The 13,427-nt window shown below is 48.7% G+C and overlaps 1 long non-coding RNA gene across 1 annotated transcript in view; it reads left to right on the plus strand.

Moving 5' to 3' along the window:
- Positions 1–694: 694 nt before the first annotated feature.
- The window catches only part of LOC143283208 (uncharacterized), a 52,683-nt gene continuing 39,950 nt past the window's right edge, over positions 695–13,427 (plus strand). Inside the window, exon 1 of the long non-coding RNA XR_013055373.1 lies at positions 695–800. This is a non-coding gene — a long non-coding RNA (uncharacterized LOC143283208). The remainder of the gene's footprint in view (positions 801–13,427) is intronic.

A 13,427-nucleotide genomic window follows, 5' to 3' on the forward strand; every position in this document is an offset into this window, starting at 1 on the left:
CGCTTGAATAAATATAATGACATAGAATATAATGTTTTTGAACCGAAACGTTATCTAAACATGAGAATAAAAAGTGTAATATTATTACAGCAGAATGTGTTCTCGAATCAAATTGAGTCTCCCTTATTTTCGAATCACTTTTTTTTCTCTGAATAAGCACTGATGTTTTGAGGACAATCCAAAATATTTACTTTGCACACTTTCTTTAGAGCTCTTACACGAGCAACACATTCTTTACACCCTTTTTTTCTGAACAGCATTTGCAGATTCTTGGTTTCCTTCCTAGGAGTTGATATACTTCGAAGAAGAGAGCGAACGCTGTACATCTCTCAGCAATATAATCGGAAAGAAGGAAAGAAAAAGAGCGACTGTTTATCATAAAACTGCGGTCGAGAAGAGTGGTTGTCAAGGTCAATGTCTTCTAGTTATTTTTAAAAAAATTCTGAAACAGACGCCTAGCACTCCTAAAGGAATGAGAACACAGCAAACTGTCACAATAACTTAGATACCCGCAGCTGTTTCGTTCTGATGACGCTGAAGGGTAGTCTGGTTTAATTTGTACACCAGTGAATGAAGAGGTGAACTGTAAGGACACAGCTGTGACTGAGCAAGACAACTAACTAGCTAGCGACTGAGTCAGGCAGACCTGACTGACCATCCACCGCAGAGGAAGTGGTGAGAGCTGGGAGAGGTACTGCAGACACGTGTGAGCTTTCCGATGTGGTCCCCACTGTATTCCAGCTCGGAGCAAAGTGCTTTCTTCCTCCTCTTCTGCTTGTCCATGACACGTTTGCTTTCAGGTAAGTTCTGTGTGTGTGTGTGTGTGTGTGTGTGTGTGTGTGTGTGTGTGCACTGACAGCAGAAACTCGACACATTTGCTTAAGAATCTTCTGTCTCTGTTTGTTCTGTGTGAGATCCATTATGTCCGTGGTCGACTTGTGGCTGTGGGAAATGTTCTGATTCGATCCACGCCTCATGCTGCACACGGCATTATACTTTTTCAGTTTTTGTTTGTTTGTTTCTATAATGCAAATTGATGGGAAGGATTTGATAACAGAAAGAAAAATCGGTATGTTTGCCTTATATATCGCTATGTTTGTTGACCACGACTACTACAAGCGATTCTGATGTGTTGTGAGCTAAATGCAGAGAGAGAGAGAGAGAGAGAGAGAGAGAGTTACGGGCTTTCCTCCCTACTTGCATTGCACAGCCTTTACATTCCTCTCAACGCCTCTCCCCTCTCTAGAGTGAAATCTGGGTTCGCTTTCACCATTCCATTCCCAAGCACACCTCTCTCCATTACTTCCCATCAGTTTGCGTTGATTGTTTTATCGTTTGAAAAACTACATCCACCCAGCTTTCCCCTACGCACTCCCCCTCCTCCCCACCCAACCCCCCTTCTGTCCCACCATTCCCACTGTCAGACAGGATCGATTCCACGCAATAACGTCTAAATTACTAAAACAACCAATAATTTTGTGAAGGACTACTAGCTGGCGTTTAAAATTTTCAGAGTTCATAAACGAACACACACACATGTACCTTCGCACAAATCCACTTTTCATCAGAGTTAATTTGTTCTTGATCTCTGCAATATACTTCGATATATACTTCCATCGTCAATGTCGTCTCCAACAAAGACAGCATCCACCCACTGAACACAGAATGAAATTTGTCCAGTTCAGAGAAGAAATGTGACTAAGCCATTCCTCGTCAAACACTGTAACAAGACGAAGGAGTGAACAAGATGAACCGGACTGTGGAAAAGTACAGAGAGTGGCTGTCCACAGCAAGAAGTGGCGGCGGCCTTTCTCCATTCATGGTCTGGATATGTCCAGTCAGCAGGCATAGCCATTGCACAAGCAGACTGAAGTCTCCACACATGCCAGTCTGGATCAGCTGGCTTTCCGGCTTACAGAGGCCAAGGTGTTCCTCCTCCGTTCCCGATCCCGTTCTGATGTCCCCAGGTCAAGGTGTCGTGGTCCTGTGTCCCTGGACAATCATGTACCAGATGCATAGCGTTTCCACAGGCTGGATCATCTGGTTGTTCCTTAGCCTGCTCAACAGTGATGCTCTCTTTGTGGTTTGAAAACACAAATGTCTGAACTGTAACACCGGGGTCCCTGACAAGCGTTTCAAAGACTTCCAAACCCAGTGACTGATGATATTAAGCCCCTGTATCTTCATGTGTGAGCCATATGGGTGTGGACAAGTCATTCTGACATATACACGAGAGAACCTCGAGGTGTCTTATTGTTTTCGGGTGGTTATTTTCACTTTGTTGGTTATACAACAGAGACCTGATACTTATCAACAGAAATGAGTTGTCTGTCGTTTCATTTTACAACAAAGGATTATTTGTCCTTTTATTCTATCAGTGAATTTACTTGCGTTTATTTTGTTTTACTTATCAGAATGAACCTAAGGATTTTGACCAGAAAACGTATTTCTTCATATTTGTGTGTGCGCTAAAATCCCTACCCATTGAAAAAAACACTTTCCAGGCATTTACATTAAAATATAAAATTTCTGCATATATGGGATAAGACCTTCATTTAGAGCGAGCACGAGATGACAGCGTGTAGCAATTCTGAATGAGCCTTTTGCTCCCGCTTCTTCAGATGCCGGGTCATTTCTCATCCATAATCACAGAAAGTAAAGAAAACAACTCTCTCCGCCTTTCCACCATTCTAATGCATCTACTCTTCTCAGATGCCGTCATTTCACATAATCCAGAAAGTAAAGAACACTCTGTTTCTTTTCCCTTCTATCATTCTCATCCATCTAAGCCGTCTTGTTTATTTCTGTAATTTATTTGCATCATTGCTTCCAGTGTATATTGCATGATTTTGGCATTTATGATAATTGTAACCCTCTTCAAAGCAGAGACTGGGTGAGGAAGAAAAACGCATCAATGCTGTAATATGACCGTCGAAAGGATGAATCCCATTCTCCCGCTCCCCCCCCCCCCCCCCCCCCCCCCCCCCCCGCCCCCTGCCCCCAGTGTGTGTGTGTGTGTTGTGTGTGTGTGTGTGTGTGTGTGTGTGTGCCTGCCTGCCTCTCTCTCTCTCTCCCTCTCTTTGCCTGCCTGTCTCTTTCTCTTCCCCTACCCCCCCCCCCCCTCTCTCTCTCTCTCTCTCTGCCTCTCTGTGTGTCCCTATGACTGAGCTAATTCACCAGTTAACTCGTGTAAAGACGCCAATCGTCATTCTTGAGAACCAGCATTAAGTTACACTGCCCTGTTCCACCTCACACCCCTTCCTACCCTTTCTTCCCGCCAGATCTCTGTTGCTGGATTCGGATTTGTCAGGTAAAATCACAAAATCAGCTGCACAGATTTCGTGCTATGTTCCAGATCAACCTCCATAAACAGAACAGAACAGCTGCTTAAGGCGAGTGCGAGTGCGAATGTGAGGGCGAGTGCCACACACACACACACACACACACACACACACACACACACACACATATATATATATATATATATATAAAGAGAGAGAGAGAGAGAGTTAACACATTCTCCCAAGTTCTATTCATTTATGTATAGTCTTTACTCGTATGTTTATTGTTTAATGTAACACAAAAAGCTAAAATTTTAATAAAGATCAGTGTTGAATTACGCTTGTATAATTTCAGCGTTCTCGTAAAAGGAATTGTATCACGTTGCATTGTATGTGTGTTGACCGTATTACTCTTTGTCACAATACTTCTCTGTGTGCTTTCCCCAAAGTAAGCGCGTCGCTCCAGAGCAGCCCCACCCACTTTGATTATTATTTACAGTGCTGCACCACCCACTTTGATTATCATTTACAGTGCAGCACCACCCATTTTGATTATCATTTACAGTGCAGCCCCACCCACTTTGATTATTATTTACAGTGCAGCCCCACCCACTTTGATTATTATTTACAGTGCAGCCCCACCCACTTTGATTATTATTTACAGTGCAGCCCCACCCACTTTGATTATCATTTACAGTGCAGCCCCACCCACTTTGATTATTATTTACAGTGCAGCCCCACCCACTTTGATTATTATTTACAGTGCAGCCCCACCCACTTTGATTATCATTTACAGTGCAGCACCACCCACTTAAATTATCATTTACAGTGCAGCCCCACCCATTTTCATTATTATTTTTCTGCCTGCACGTGTGTTTGATTTTTCTTGTCAAAGTGGATTTTTCTGCAGAATTTTGCCATGATCTCTTTTCTTTCTTTTTTTTCTTCTTTTTTTTCGTAAACTATTATTTTTTCCTAGACGGCTCTGAGTTTAAATTACATGAACTGACTTAGGAACAACGCGGCTCTAACAGCAATATAAAGTCATACTGTTCAGAGTTTTGGGTGAACACAATCCAGCTTCAGTTCAATGGAAACATAACTAGAAATGTTCATATAAAAGAGATCATAATATGTGGAGGATGTGGATGATATATTAACACCATTTTCAAACTCTGAAAGAACACTTGGTGTTATTGTGTACAGCAATCTTCTTCCACTTAACACAAATCCTGTTTCGAAGATACTCGATCGCCACCTATATATACATAGAGACAAACAGACAGACAGACAGACAGAGAGAGAGAGAGAGAGAGAGAGAGAGAGAGAGAGAGAGAGAGAGAGAGAGAGAGAGAGAGAATGAACGAACTTTTTTTCAATGAGGGAAGTGAATATAAGCATGCATATGCTTCTTTACATACAGCTCTTAGGGCAAAGAGAGAAAAAAAGATATTCACAAAAATACACACAAATACATACATAAACATATACGTATATATAATCCTAACTCTTGCATTTATGACAAAAATGTATATACATGTACGTGGGTGCACACACACACACACACACACACACACACACACACACACACACAAGTCGGGAAGCTGTGATAGAAGGGGTAAGCGGGAGCTATCGAGACAGGAGGGGGGTGGGTGGGATGACCAATAAAGCCAAGATAACAATGAAGGACAAAAAGCCACATCACGAAGGGAAGTCATGCTGAAAACATCCAGGAACCGAACGAGTTCGTCCCCTGTTGTTCACGACCACAGCGCACGGGAAAGGCAGCACATAGAACTTCCTGCAAGGCTGACAACCACCGACGGATATGAACACCGGCATCTGAGTGCCTGCGACTGGAAATGAAAATCAGAATGTTGTTGTTGTTGTTGTTGTTGTTGTTATTGTTGTTGTTGTCGTTTTCGTGCTTTGTTGCCCGTGACTGTGTGAATGGGTGTGTTTATATCGATCACTGATCTCACACACAGAATCTCTCGCTTCGTTTACCTCTCCGCTCCTGCTCCCGATGTAGCCCCAAAGTACCAACAGACCCACCCCCATCCCTCCACTCCTGCCCCCGATGTAGCCCCAAAGTACCAACAGACCCACCCCCATCCCCTCCGCTCCTGCTCCCGATGTAGCCCCAAAGTACCAATAGACCCACCCCCATCCCCTCCTGCCCCCGATGTAGCCCCAAAGTACCAACAGACCCACCCCCATCCCCTCCGCTCCTGCCCCCGATGTAGCCCCAAAGTACCAAGAGATCCACCTCCATCCCCTCCGCTCCTGCTCCCGATGTAGCCCCAAAGTACCAACAGACCCACCCCCATCCCCCTCCTGCCCCCGATGTAGCCCCAAAGTACCAACAGACCCACCCCCATCCCCTCCTACCCCCGATGTAGCCCCAAAGTACCAACAGACCCACCCCCATCCCCTCCACTCCTGCCCCCGATGTAGCCCCAAAGTACCAACAGACCCACCCCCATCCCCTCCTGCCCCCGATGTAGACCCAAAGTACCAACAGACCCACCCCCATCCCCTCCACTCCTGCCCCCGATGTAGCCCCAAAGTACCAATAGACCCACCCCCATCCCCTCCGCTCCTGCCCCCGATGTAGCCCCAAAGTACCAACAGACCCACCCCCATCCCCTCCACTCCTGCCCCCGATGTAGCCCCAAAGTACCAATAGACCCACCCCCATCCCCTCCGCTCCTGCCCCCGATGTAGCCCCAAAGTACCAACAGACCCACCCCCATCCCCTCCGCTCCTGCCCCCGATGTAGCCCCAAAGTACCAATAGACCCACCCCCATCCCCTCCGCTCCTGCCCCCGATGTAGCCCCAAAGTACCAATAGACCCACCCCCATCCCCTCCACTCCTGCCCCCGATGTAGCCCCAAAGTACCAATAGACCCACCCCCATCCCCTCCGCTCCTGCCCCCGATGTAGTCCCAAAGTACCAACAGACCCACCCCCATCCCCTCCACTCCTGCCCCCGATGTAGCCCCAAAGTACCAACAGACCCACCCCCATCCCCTCCTGCCCCCGATGTAGCCCCAAAGTACCAACAGACCCACCCCCATCCCCTCCGCTCCTGCCCCCGATGTAGCCCCAAAGTACCAATAGACCCACCCCCATCCCCTCCGCTCCTGCTCCCGATGTAGCCCCAAAGTACCAACAGACCCACCCCCATCCCCTCCGCTCCTGCTCCCGATGTAGCCCCAAAGTACCAACAGACCCACCCCCATCCCCTCCGCTCCTGCCCCCGATGTAGCCCCAAAGTACCAATAGACCCACCCCCATCCCCTCCGCTCCTGCCCCCGATGTAGCCCCAAAGTACCAACAGACCCACCCCCATCCCCCCCTGCCCCCGATGTAGCCCCAAAGTACCAACAGACCCACCCCCATCCCCTCCCTCCTGCCCCCGATGTAGCCCCAAAGTACCAACAGACCCACCCCCATCCCCCCTGCCCCCGATGTAGCCCCAAAGTACCAACAGACCCACCCCCATCCCCTCCTGCCCCCGATGTAGCCCCAAAGTACCAACAGACCCACCCCCATCCCCTCCTGCCCCCGATGTAGCCCCAAAGTACCAACAGACCCACCCCCATCCCCTCCTGCCCCCGATGTAGCCCCAAAGTACCAACAGACCCACCCCCATCCCCTCCTGCCCCCGATGTAGCCCCAAAGTACCAACAGACCCACCCCCATCCCCTCCTGCCCCCGATGTAGCCCCAAAGTACCAACAGACCCACCCCCATCCCCTCCTGCCCCCGATGTAGCCCCAAAGTACCAACAGACCCACCCCCATCCCCTCCTGCCCCCGATGTAGCCCCAAAGTACCAACAGACCCACCCCCACCCCCCTACATACACACACACACACACACACACACACACACACGTGAGCACGCGCGCGCGACTCTCTCTGTTTTCCTCACTGTCTCAGCCTCTTTCTTTCTCATTTCTCGTCAATGAGACGTTTAAACCGAAGAAAGAATAGACGCACACACACATTCGCACACATTGTTGCAACCAGACAGAGAGAGACGTCAATTGTCCATCAAAACTGTCCACTAATCGACACACTACCCCGTTTCTGTGACCTGTGTTCAGTGAAGCTTCTCACGAAAAGGTCCAGTGACCCGGACTTTCTCACTGTTCCTCTTATCACACAATTTCGCCCTGGCCTTTTAGCCCCTTAACCGCTTCCCTGTCTCCCACCACCTGGCATTCAAAGAGAAGACACTGTATCAAACTGTAATGTTAACATGCTTTTTCTTTTCTTTTTTTTTCTTATTTTTTCTTATCTGGTCTGAATGGGACTGAAGTGGAGGAATAAGAGACAGGATGATCGGGAAGTAGAAAGGTTGGTTTGTATCGACAGACGTTTTCATTGTATTTCTTTTGTTCACGATTTGCTTGTTCCACTTTAGTCCCTCTTTCGCGCGAGGGCTGAATGTACACACACACACACACACACACACACACACACACACACAAGCACACACGTACACACACACACAGTGGGTAAGACAGAGTAAGTCATTCGTTTGTTCCATATCAACCTGCCCTCGTTGATAAAGAATTTGTCTTGTTTTGTCATGTCTTGTAACTGGAAACAAGGTGCTGGCACCCTGTCTCAGCTGGCTGAGATCCGTGGTGGTTTTCGTGTAAGTTCCATTTGCCCGGACACGCGATACATTGAGAAAAAAAGGCATTCTTGCCGTCTTCCTCACCAGCATTGTCATTCTGATGGCGTTGGTGACTTCCTTCTACGCAACCTCCAGGCAAGATCCCCCCCCTCCCCCCCACCCCCACCCCACACGCTCACTCTCTCTTTCTCTCTCTCTCACACACACACACACACACAGAGATGATTATCATGATGATGATGACTTATTGTCAAAAGCATTTACAGCCATTAGGACAATCGGGGTATGAAAAAATGATAATTAACTATTTTGAACCACGATACACCACAGCAACGGAAAGCGCGCGCGAGAGAGACAAATGACAAATGACAAATGTTTTACTGAGGGTAAAATGGAAAAGCTGGAAGCTTCTTTACACCATGCCCTCACACACGCACACACACACATACACACATTGTAATAAATGAAATAAGTATGAATAATAAATGACATAGAACAAACCAAATAGATACTAATAGTTACATAAATGGATGAATCAAAGACTACAATTATGGAAACATGAAAATCATACAAAACACTGCCACATGAAAATCTTCAAACACACACGTGTGTGCACACACAGGCATCATACACATAATCTCGAACACACAAGTACACAGAGATACACACGCATACTTACACTCGCCGATTTTCCTTGCTTACACACTGTTGGAGAACAATTAATCAAAATACGTTTGCTTACTAGGATCTCATCATATGCTTTGATTTTGCTGGTACTAATTACATTTGTTGCATCAGATATTTTTGATGCGATTTTTTGAAAGATGCTACAGAGAGAGAGAGAGAGAGAGAGAGAGAGAGAGAGAGAGAACCAGCATCACCCGAGGTGGGTATGGACGTGACTATCTGCAGAAAAAAAACATGAACATAAAAAACCAACTGTTTTGAAGCAACACACGTCAGCAGCAGATGTCTGCAAAGAGAACTGCGCCACTGGACAGACTGGGCTGACGCGTCACGATTCAGAAAAACGAAATAAGTAAGGTCACTGTTCGATCAGATTGCTTCTCACGATTTTGCGCCCTCGCATTAGTACCGACTAAGAGCTGATGATAACTCTTTCAGATGATAGCCTGCCTGCCTACTCATCCGTCGGACCGACGGGAGAATCCATCATCATGATAGCTGATACACGTTTTGTACACGTTTTTAAGGCGGAAAGAGCATACATTGCCCAATTTCTTCTCAAAGTCTTGTCCAGCCTACATTTATGATCGTCCTGTCTATTGACCTCCTCGACCACTGAAGTTTTTTTTGTAAATGTAGTGGTTGGATTGGATCGTGGTGATAGATCATGCTTGTGCCTAAGTGTTGTTTACAGCTGTTCGTGTCTGCTTGGAGCGTGTATGGATGAATTGGTGTTATTCAATTGCATGAAATAGTCTCATGTTCCTTTCCGCCATTTGCAACTCTCTCTAAAAACAACAACAACAACAACAACAACAAAAAAAAGCAAAAAAACAACAACACCTAATTATCTGAAAGCATTCGTACTTCGAAGCAAAATGAGCACACCCTATCGCAATAAATGCCATTCAAGCTTTATTTCTGCACGATACCAGAACTGACATCTTTATCTCCGTGGACAGGATATCTTTTGGGCGTACAAAAAATTAAACTTTCCATTTCAAAAATGACAGCATTGACTTCACATCGTTTTGCAGACTGTTTCCATCTTACCATAAAGGTGACACATTTCCCGTTCTTTTGAACAACCACTGTGTTGTCACAATGTTGTTGAGATGACTAAGGTATCCCCTCCTTGTCACACTTTACGGTTTGTTCTGCTCACCTGCCTGGATCAAACAATAGCTTTCTTTCCTGCTTTTGCTCCATCATTCGCACCTCGCGTTTCTTGGACTAATTATTTTGTACGCTGTTTTCGTTTGCAACGGTATTTCGTGGGTCAATGCAGCTTTCTTCCCATGGGAAAGTGTCTGAAAACTTCGTTCAAATGATTTATTCTCAAATGCATCCTATACCTTCCTCCAATACCTCCTCCAACTACCAACCCCCGCCACACCTACCCATCCCCCGTTCCTCAACCCCCCCACCACCACCCCCACACCCTCACCTCCTTTCCCGCTAAACGGCTTTTCTGACTCCACGCTTGTTTTTCTTTCGGCAGATTTCATTTCGAGGTACGGCGAACTCTTTGTCGCCAAGGAACATTAAACTGCTATTCGTGTTCCTTCTATGTTTGTGCATCGTCCCACTTAGGTGTTGCGTAAGCAACAGATTTTGCTCTGAACTTCATTCACAAAATGTCAAGACTAGTGCTGGAAATCACAATTTGCATTTCGGACTGTAGGCTCTCCCTCGTACTTTTTTAACATTCCATCAACGCCTCAGATTGCTATTATTTATCCCACTAAACTCTAAGACTGCTGCAGCGGTGACATTTCTATCTGTGAACAGCCAGGACTCAGTGTGTGTGTGTGTGTGTGTGTGTGTGTGTGTGTGTGTGTGTGTGCTTGCTTGCTCGCGCGCGTATGTGCGTAGGCGTACGTGTACATTCTTTACCCTTTCTTTGTCTTTTTTTCACCCCCACCCCCCAAGGAAAATAAAAAGTCTTGGAAGACAGCATCCAATCGGGACAAATCACGGTAATGTTTAAACCATTTACATAGCAGAGTGGTGGTGATGCAGGTACTTTTCATGCGTTAATGATCAGATGTGTTTCTTTTAACGGTCGCGGATAGGGCAAAAAAACAACACCAACCGCCCTTTAGACAGGTGACGATGAGGTGCAAAGGGAACCAGAAGGAAAGAAAAGCAATACGTGAAAAGCAGAAAAACGAACAAGAAGAAGATAATTAGAATGAATACAAGAAGAAGACAAATGGAGAGGGTGTAGAAGAATCAGAAGACAAGAAAGGAAAACAAAAGAAAGGGAAAGGAAGGGACGACGAAGAGAAAAAGAGAAGGGAAAATAATTGTGAGTGTGTGTGTGTGTGTGTGTGTGTGTGTGTGTGTGTGTGTGTGTGTGTGTGTATGTGTGTGTGTGTGTGTGTGTGTGTGTGTGTTTGTTGTTGTTGTTGTTGATGTTGTTGATGTTGCTGCTGCTGCTGAGGAGTGTTGGGGTAATATGGAACGTAGGATAGTTTTACAAACGAAAACACATTGCGATCGACCATTTGTATCATAACATCTGTACTATTCCCAAAGGTACAAACATTCAAATATAAGGACAAAAGAAATCAGATTCGGGCGGTAACAACACAAGCCAGTGAATATCCAATAAAAATCTTTTAATGAAAAGATATCACAAGTTAAATAGCACGTTTTCACGTAACTGATTCACAAACTGACGTTTTCTATGATACAAAAACGAAAAATGATCCGTTTATTTGCGTCCAAAAATAATTTCAAAAGACATCAAAGGTGAAAAGAAAAGGTTGAGTTTGGATGGCGTGGACTGAGGTGGTGACGTTGTGTAGGATTTTTATCACTGCATTGTTCATTGGTCTTGTGATCGATCACATATAGTCCATCCCACTTCATCAGATTGTCTTAAGACAGTGGAGGGGGGTCGGAAGGGTGGGGGGGGGGGTGGAGAGAGAAAGAGAGAGTGAGAGAGTGAGAGACAGAGACAGAGAGACAGAGACAGACAGACACACAGAGACAGAGAAAGATAGAGAGAGGCCGAGAGTTCCGCTTTTTCATTTGTTTCGCCTCAGAAACAGCAACGCAACTGAAGAACTGCAAGAGAAGTGGAAGGAGGTGTGATCAGGAAGACACGGAGATGAAAGGAGAGAGGCGAGACAGGACGTGGAGGAGGGGAGGGGGCTGGATGGGTTAGGGGGTGGGGCAGTAAAAGGCTGGGGAGGAGGAGGGGAGGGGGTGGATGGTTCATGGGTGGGGCAGTAAAAGGCTGGGGAGGAGGAGGAGGGGAGGGGGCTGGATGGGTTAGGGGGTGGGGCAGAAAAAGGCTGGGGAGGAGGAGGAGGGTAGGGGGTGGATAGTTCAGGGGGTGGGGCAGTAAAAGGCTGGGGAGGAGGAGGAGGGTAGGGGGTGGATAGTTCAGGGGGTGGGGCAGTAAAAGGCTGGGGAGGAGGGGGGGGTTGGATGGGTTAGGGGGGGGGGGGGGGCAATAGAAGGCTGGGGAGGAGGGGGGGTTGGATGGGTGGGTGGGGGGGGGGGGGCAATAAAAGGCTGGGGAGGAGGGGGGGGGGTTGGATGGGTTGGGGGGGGGGGGGCAGTAAAAGGCTGGGGAGGAGGGGGGGTTGGATGGGTTAGGGGGGGGGGGGGGCAGTAAAAGGCTGGGGAGGAGGGGGGGGGTTGGATGGGTTGGGGGGGGGGGCAGTAAAAGGCTGGGGAGGAGGAGGGGAGGGGGCTGGATGGGTTAGGGGATGGGGCAGTATAAGGTATAAGGCTGGGGATGAGGAGGAGGAGGGGGTTGGGGATGGGTTAGGGGGTGGGGCAGTAAAAGGCTGGGGAGGAGGAGGAGGGGAGGGGGCTGGATGGGTTAGGGGGTGGGGCAGTAAAAGGCTGGGGAGGAGGAGGGGAGGGGCTGGATGGGTTAGGGGGTGGGGCAGTAAAAGGCTAGGGAGGAGGAGGGGAGGGGCTGGATGGGTTAGGGGGTGGGGCAGTAAAAGGCTAGGGAGGAGGAGGGGAGGGGCTGGATGGGTTAGGGGGTGGGGCAGTAAAAGGCTGGGGAGGAGGAGGGGAGGGGGTGGATGGTTCAGGGGGTGGGGCAGTATAAGGCTGGTGAGGAGGAGGAGGGGAGGGGGCTGGATGGGTTAGGGGGTGGGGCAGTAAAAGGCTAGGGAGGAGGAGGGGAGGGGCTGGATGGGTTGGGGGGGGGGGGCAGTAAAAGGCTAGGGAGGAGGAGGGGAGGGGCTGGATGGGTTAGGGGGGGTGGGGCAGTAAAAGGCTGGGGAGGAGGAGGGGAGGGGGTGGATGGGTTGGGGGGGGTGGGGCAGTAAAAGGCTGGGGAGGAGGAGGGGAGGGGGTGGATGGTTCAGGGGGTGGGGCAGTATAAGGCTGGTGAGGAGGAGGAGGAGGGGGTTGGGGATGGGTTAGGGGATGGGGCAGTAAAAGGCTAGGGAGGAGGAGGGGGGGGGGGGTTGGATGGGTTGGGGGGGGGGGCAGTAAAAGGCTGGGGAGGAGGAGGGGAGGGGCTGGATGGGTTAGGGGGTGGGGCAGTAAAAGGCTGGGGAGGAGGAGGGGGGGGGGTTGGATGGGTTGGGGGGGGGGGGGCAGTAAAAGGCTGGGGAGGAGGAGGGGAGGGGGGTTGGATGGGTTGGGGGGGGGCAGTAAAAGGCTGGGGAGGAGGAGGGGAGGGGCTGGATGGGTTAGGGGGTGGGGCAGTAAAAGGCTGGGGAGGAGAAGGGGGGGGGTTGGATGGGTTGGGGGGGGGGGCAGTAAAAGGCTGGGGAGGAGGGGGGGGGTTGAATGGGTTGGGGGGGGGGCAGTAAAAGGCTGGAGAGGA

The sequence above is a fragment of the Babylonia areolata genome, chromosome 6 (genome assembly GCF_041734735.1).
Source record: "Babylonia areolata isolate BAREFJ2019XMU chromosome 6, ASM4173473v1, whole genome shotgun sequence".
In the NCBI taxonomy this organism is placed as follows: Eukaryota; Metazoa; Mollusca; class Gastropoda; order Neogastropoda; family Buccinidae; genus Babylonia; species Babylonia areolata.